Source organism: Durio zibethinus, unplaced genomic scaffold (genome assembly GCF_047325235.1).
Source record: "Durio zibethinus cultivar Kanyao isolate XHJ-2024 unplaced genomic scaffold, ASM4732523v1 HiC_scaffold_388, whole genome shotgun sequence".
In the NCBI taxonomy this organism is placed as follows: Eukaryota; Viridiplantae; Streptophyta; class Magnoliopsida; order Malvales; family Malvaceae; genus Durio; species Durio zibethinus.
Window position 1 is genome coordinate 40,001 of NW_028323011.1, and position 7,500 is coordinate 47,500.

The window sequence follows — 7,500 nt, forward strand, 5'->3', positions numbered from 1 at the left end:
TGTAGGCATGATCCTTCTATTTTTGTTGGCATGCACAAAAAAATTCAGCTAAAAACTCGAAGTAGAGAAGATTTTGTGACCGTTTGAAAAAAGTGTCCCCATTTCAGACACTTTAACGGCTACTGGTAGCAAACCTGTAAAATCTCAAATGCTCTTTAAGGGGGTGTGAATTCTCAGAGGTTTGATGAGGGATAGGGGGCCAACACAAGGCCAAGTACCAGCACCCATCGCACATCATGTGCGCACACCCCCCCGGCCCCCCTCCCAATCGCCGGAACCCCAATGCCGCCGGTCAGGTTCTCCGGCGGTACTCCGGCGATGCTCCGGTGATGCTCCGGCGATGCTGTCCCGAGTGAAAAAAATGCGGCACCAGCACATGCTGGAGCCAAGCATGGGCACCGTGGCTCAAAATCGAACTTCGGCCAAGGCCTCGACCATCAATGGCACATGATGACGCATGGTGATGGCACATGCATCGACCATCATCGGCATAGGCTGCCCTTCGGTACGGGCACTTGCCTCGACCGCCATCGGCACAAGCTGGGCCCTGGTGTGGGTTGTTGCCTCGATCACAATCGGCACATGCTGAGCCTTGGTGCGGGCGGTTGCCTCGAGCACCATCGGCAGACCCTGGGCCCTGGTGCGGCCGGTTGCCCCGATAACCATCGGCACACGCTGGGCCCTGGGGCGGGCGCTTGTGTCACGCCCTGGGCGGGCGCGCCAGGCACATCAGCCAGACCAGCAGGCGAGCCAGCAGCTAAGGCCCGCAGACCAGGCGTGCTGGCGGGTATCAGTGCGCAAAGCCTATCAAACGAGCTCCAAACGCCCGCCCATCTTGCAGGCCAACTCATGAGACCAAGGCCTGGCATTTGGGCTGCCCGCACCACATCCAGAAGGGCCCGAGGTGCTGGATATGCAAGGGAAGCTTCTGGAACCAGGCAGGATCAGCATCAGCATCCTGGCAGATTTGGTTGACCCTGAAAATCAGGAACCAGCATCTTGATTAAATGTAATCCCATGATTGTAGCCTTTATTTTAGGGATTTGCCATTAAGTTGTAGCTGGAGCCTCAACTATAAATAGAGGGCTGCTCCACCCTCATTTGTACACCATCAAACACTTCTGTTTCAGTGAATACAAGAGCATTTCCAGAATTCTGTTTTTCTGTCCTGTTTCTCTTTAACTTGCGTAATCAGCCCTTCCCTTTGTTCTAGTGCCCGCACGCTTGTGTTTTAGGCTGACTTAGGCATCAAGGACGAGATTCCAAGCCTAAGGCCGCACGGTTTCTGAGTCTAAGGTCGGAGCCCGTGACAGTTGGTATCAGAGCGAGTTCGATTCTGCGTGTTTGTGTTGTGCAGGTTAGATCGTGATTGAGGAGATGGCATCCCAAAGCGACGTTGCTAGCCAACAACCAGAGGCCCAGGAGCATGGGCGAGGAAGAGGCAAGAAAGCTTGTTCTAGAGATATCTGGTCTACCATGGACGGTAGGCTGGCCAAGGTGGAGGTGACCATAGGCGACATGGGGGAGAAGCTGGAGGAAGTAGAAACTCACATTGCATCGCTAGACTCCATGGGGGAGGAGATCCAAAGTGAGCTAGCAGCTGCTCTCAACAATGGCCTGGATGAGATCACCCGAAAGAATGAATCCTTGGAGGCGGAAGTTCTGACTTTGCGAGATGGCATGGAGGCCATGCGCCATGGCATGGAGGCCATGCGCCAGCGGATGGAGGAGCTTACCAGTGAGCTCGTTACTTGCAAGACTGCCATTGGGAATGGCATGTTTGCTGGAGTGTCCAGATCCAGATTGGATGTCCCCAAGCCTAAGGAGTTTAAGGGGACTAGGGCGGCCAAGGAAGTAGACAATTACCTTTGGGGTATGGAGCAGTATTTCCAGGCCATGGGCATGCAAGACGAGGCGATAAAGGTAAGCACCGCTGCTATGTATCTCACTGATGTAGCCTTATTGTGGTGGAGGCGCAGGTGTGATGATGTCAGGCGTGGGAACGCCAAGATTGGAACCTGGGCAGAGTTCCAAAAAGAGTTCAGAGAACAATTTTACCCGGAGTATGCCGATGATGAGGCACGGGCAAAGTTGCGCAGGTTGAGCCAGCAAGGGAACATAAGAGAGTATGTTCAAAAATTCTCTGAACTGATGCTACAGATCTCGGATCTAGGCGAGAAGGACGCATTCTTTGCTTTCATGGATGGGCTGAAGCCGTGGGTGAAGCATGAGCTACAAAGGAGGGGAGTTCATGACTTGGCTAAAGCCATGACCACTGCCGAGGCATTGATAGAGTTCAAGCCTCTGAACAAGTTCGAGTCTACCAAGCCCAAGGGTAAGGGCAGGGACGATAGGGACCGGAAGAAGCAGTCCAATGGGAAGGACCGTGACCGGGAGTCCAAGGATGGAGATCGAGACCGTTCAACCAAGGATGGCGAGAGGAAGCCATCAGCAGGCAAGTGGAAAGCAAAGGGGGACCGAGAGCCACTAGCATGTTACCTATGTGGAGGGAGCCACATAGCACGCAATTGCCCGCAGAAGGGCAAGCTGGCTGCTGTAGACAAGGAGTCTGACGAGGAGCCAGAGTCAGGGGCAGCAAAGCTTGGGTCGTTGGTGCTCAATGCTGTCCAGAGTAAGGGGAGCCGCAAGCCAAAGGGCTTGATGTTTGCGGATCTGATGGTTGCGGGTCAGAAGGTGAGCGCACTGGTGGACACAGGTGCCTCACATCTTTTTATTTCAGGTGATGGAGCCCGGAAGCTCAGACTAAAGGTGCAGAAAGGGACTGGTACCATTAAGACGGTGAACTCCAAGGAAGTTCCAGCCATTGGAGTAGCACGGGGAGTGGAGTTGCAGCTTGGAGATTGGAAAGGCAAGGAGACCATTGAGGTAATACCCCTTGACGACTATGAGTTTGTGATTGGGTTGGATTTCCTTGTTCGGATTAACGCCCTCCTTGTGCCTTTTGCCGATTGTGTTTGCATCTTGGATGCACGGTGCCAATGCCTAGTACCATTGAGGAGAGGGTCTGGAGTTGGGTCACGGGTGGTGTCAGCCATCCAATTTGCCAAGGCGGTAAGCAGACAAGAAGACACCTTCTTGGCAGCCCTGAAATATGATGAGCCAAGGGAGAAGGAGACCGAGTCACCCTTGGAGGTGCTAAAGGTGCTGAAGACCTTTAGTGATGTGATGCCCGCAAAGCTGCCTAGCAAGCTACCACCTAAGAGGGAGGTGGACCACAAGATCGAGCTGGTGTCCGAGGCCAAGCCACCAGCCAGAGCCCCTTACCGAATGTCTCCACCAGAGTTGGAGGAGTTGAGGAAGCAGCTCAAGGAGTTAGTTGATGCTGGCTTCATCAGGCCATCGAAAGCACCCTATGGTGCACCGGTTCTATTCCAGCGCAAGCATGATGGGTCGTTGCGGCTGTGCATAGACTACCGGGCTTTGAACAAGCTGACCATTAAGAACAAGTACCCCATCCCACTCATTGCGGACTTGTTCGATCAACTTGGGAGCGCAAGGTGGTTCACCAAGCTGGATTTGAGGTCAGGCTATTATCAAGTCAGGATCGCAGAGGGAGATGAGCAAAAGACAGCATGTGTCACTCGGTATGGTTCGTATGAGTTCTTGGTGATGCCTTTCGGACTCACGAATGCCCCAGCAACATTCTGCACCCTTATGAACAAGGTACTTCAGTCATTCCTTGATCGGTTTGTTGTGGTTTATTTGGATGACATTGTGATCTACAGCCAGACTTTGGGAGAGCATGTAGACCACTTGAGACAGGTGTTCGAGGTGTTGCGGGCGCACAAGCTGTTTGTCAAGAGGGAGAAGTGCTCATTCGCCCAGCAGGAGATCCCATTCCTGGGCCACATAGTGGGAGGTGGCAGGATACGCATGGATGAAGGCAAGATAGACGCCATCCTGGAGTGGCAACCACCAGCCAAGGTCACTGAGTTGAGATCGTTCCTTGGGCTGGTTAACTACTACAGGCGCTTCATTAAGGGTCACTCAGCAATAGCCACACCATTGACTGACTTGCTCAAGAAAGGGAGAGCATGGGAGTGGAGCGCAGGGTGCCAGGAAGCCTTTGACAGGTTGAAGCGGGCTGTGACCGAGGAGCCAGTCTTGGCCTTGCCAGACCATGCCAAACCGTATGAGGTGCATACGGATGCATCAGACTTTGCCATAGGGGGCGTGTTGATGCAAGAGGGACGTCCAGTCGCGTTTGAGAGCAGGAAGCTGAACGAGACTGAACGCAAGTACACGGTCCAAGAGAAGGAGATGACTGCAGTGGTGCACTGCTTGCGCACTTGGCGCCATTACCTGTTGGGGTCGAGGTTCGTGGTGAGAACGGACAATGTGGCGACCAGCTACTTCCAGACGCAGAAGAAGCTGTCCCCCAAGCAGGCGAGATGGCAAGATTTTCTTGCAGAATTTGATTTCCAGATGGAGTACAAGCCAGGACGGGCGAACCTAGTGGCAGACGCCCTGAGCAGGAAGGCTAACCTTGCTGCCATTAGCCAACCAGAGGGGTCACTGGTGCCGCGCATCAAGGAGGGACTTGCGCATGATCCTACAGCCAAGGCTCTGATGGAGTACGCCCAGCAAGGTAAGACTAGGCGGTTTTGGTTGCAGGATGGGTTGCTGTACACCAGGGGCAGTAGACTGTTTGTGCCGCAGCACGGGAAGCTCCGCAAGGAAGTTTTGCAAGAGTGTCATGATTCAAGGTGGGCTGGACACCCAGGAGTGAGCCGCACCTTGGCGCTGATCGAGGACCGGTACTACTGGCCGCACATGAGGGACGATGTGGAGGCCTATGTGAAGACTTGTCTTGTGTGCCAACAGGACAAGGTGGAGCTCAAGAAACCAGGGGGTCTCTTGGAGCCATTGCCAGTGCCAGAGCGACCATGGGAGAGTGTTTCTCTGGACTTTATAGTCGGTCTACCCAAGACAGAGGGGTTTGGAAGCATCATGGTAGTGGTGGACAGGTTTTCCAAATATGGGATCTTCATTCCAGCAACCAAGGAGTGCCCAGCCGAGGAGGCAGCTCGATTGTTCCTGAAGAACATGGTGAAGTACTGGGGAGTGCCGAGGACCATTGTTAGTGATCGGGACGGGCGTTTCACGGGCAGGTTCTGGACTGAGTTGTTCAAGCTGTTGGGGTCAGACTTGAACTTTTCCACCAGCATGCATCCGCAGACCGATGGGCAGACAGAACGTGTGAATGGACTACTGAAGGTCTACCTCAGGCACTATGTGAGTGCCACACAAAGGGACTGGCCAAAGCTACTGGATATTGCGCAGTTTTCCTACAACTTGCAAAGGAGCGAGGCAACGAACCAGAGCCCATTTGAGGTTGTGACAGGGCAACAACCACTAACACCCGGTTCGATTGCTGCAGGTTATACAGGACCGAATCCAGCAGCATACAAGTTTGCCAAGGCATGGCAGGAGCAAGCTGACTTGGCCAGAGTTTGTCTACACAAGGCGGCCAAGAGGTCGAAGAAGTGGGCAGACCAGAAGAGGCGGGATGTGCAGTTCCAGGTTGGAGACTTGGTGTTGGTGAAGCTGCATCCCATTGTGCGCCACAGGGGGCTGCACAAAGGCCTAGTCCGGAGGTATGAGGGACCTTTCCGAGTAGTCAAGAGAGTAGGCAAGGTTGCCTACAAGCTGGATATGCCACCCAAGCCGAGGGTACACCCGGTGTTCCATGTGAGCATGCTCAAGCCGTTCCATGAGGATGAGGGAGATCCAGGAAGGGCAGAGTCAAAGCGTGCACCGTTGGGAGCAAGGGCCTCATATGAGAAGGAGGTCCACAGCATTATGGCTGACCGGGAAGTGAGACGGAAGAACTATCAACCAAGACATGAGTACTTGGTGCGCTGGAAGGGACTTCCAGACAGTGAGGCGAGCTGGGAACCAGCAGAGGACTTATGGCAGTTCGGGGACCAGATCAGGCAGTACCATGCAGAAGACGCAACGAGGGCGTTGCGCAATCAGGTGGGGGAGAATGTCACGCCCTGGGCGGGCGCGCCAGGCACATCAGCCAGACCAGCAGGCGAGCCAGCAGCTAAGGCCCGCAGACCAGGCGTGCTGGCGGGTATCAGTGCGCAAAGCCTATCAAACGAGCTCCAAACGCCCGCCCATCTTGCAGGCCAACTCATGAGACCAAGGCCTGGCATTTGGGCTGCCCGCACCACATCCAGAAGGCCCCGAGGTGCTGGATACGCAAGGGAAGCTTCTGGAACCAGGCAGGATCAGCATCAGCATCCTGGCAGATTTGGTTGACCCTGAAAATCAGGAACCAGCATCTTGATTAAATGTAATCCCATGATTGTAGCCTTTATTTTAGGGATTTGCCATTAAGTTGTAGCTGGAGCCTCAACTATAAATAGAGGGCTGCTCCACCCTCATTTGTACACCATCAAACACTTCTGTTTCAGTGAATACAAGAGCATTTCCAGAATTCTGTTTTTCTGTCCTGTTTCTCTTTAACTTGCGTAATCAGCCCTTCCCTTTGTTCTAGTGCCCGCACGCTTGTGTTTTAGGCTGACTTAGGCATCAAGGACGAGATTCCAAGCCTAAGGCCGCACGGTTTCTGAGTCTAAGGTCGGAGCCCGTGACACTTGCCCCCAGCACCATCGCCACACGCTGGGCCCTGGTGCGGGCGCTTGCCCCCAGCACCATCGGCACACGCTGGGCCCTGGTACGGGCGGTTGCCCCGAACACCATCGACACAAGCCGGCCCTTGGTGCGGGCTCCTGGCTCGACCACCATCGGCACACGCTGGGCCCTGGTGCGGGCGGTTGCCTCGAACACCATCGGCACACGCCGGCCCTTGGTGCGGCCGGTTGCCTCGACCACCATCGGCACACGCTCGGCCTTGGTGAGGGCGCTTGCCTCGACCACCATCGGCACACGCTGCGCCCTGGTGCGGGCGCTTGCCTCGACCACCATCGGCACACGCTCGGCCTTGGTGCGGGCGCTTGCCTCGACCACCATCGGCACACGCTCGGCCTTGGTGAGGGCGCTTGCCTCGACCACCATCGGCACACGCTGGGCCCTGGTGCGGGCGCTTGCCTCGACCACCATCGGCACACGCTGGGCCCTGGTGCGGGCGGTTGCCTCGACCACCATCGGCACACGCTGGGCCCTGGTGCGGGCGGTTGCCTCGACCACCATCGGCACACGCTGGGCCCTGGTGCTGGCGGTTGCCTCGACCACCATCGGCACACGCTGGGCCCTGGTGCGGGCGGTTGCCTCGAACACCATCGGCACAAGCCGGCCCTTGGTGCGGGCGGTTGCCTCGAGCACCATCGGCACACGCTGGGCCCTGGTGCGGGCGGTTGCCTCGAGCACCATCGGCACACGCTGGGCCCTGGTGCGGGCGGTTGCCTCGACCACCATCGGCACACGCTGGGCCCTGGTGCGGACGGTTGCCTCGAGCACCATGGGCACACGCTGGCCCTTGGTGCGGGCTCTTGCCTCGACCACCATCAG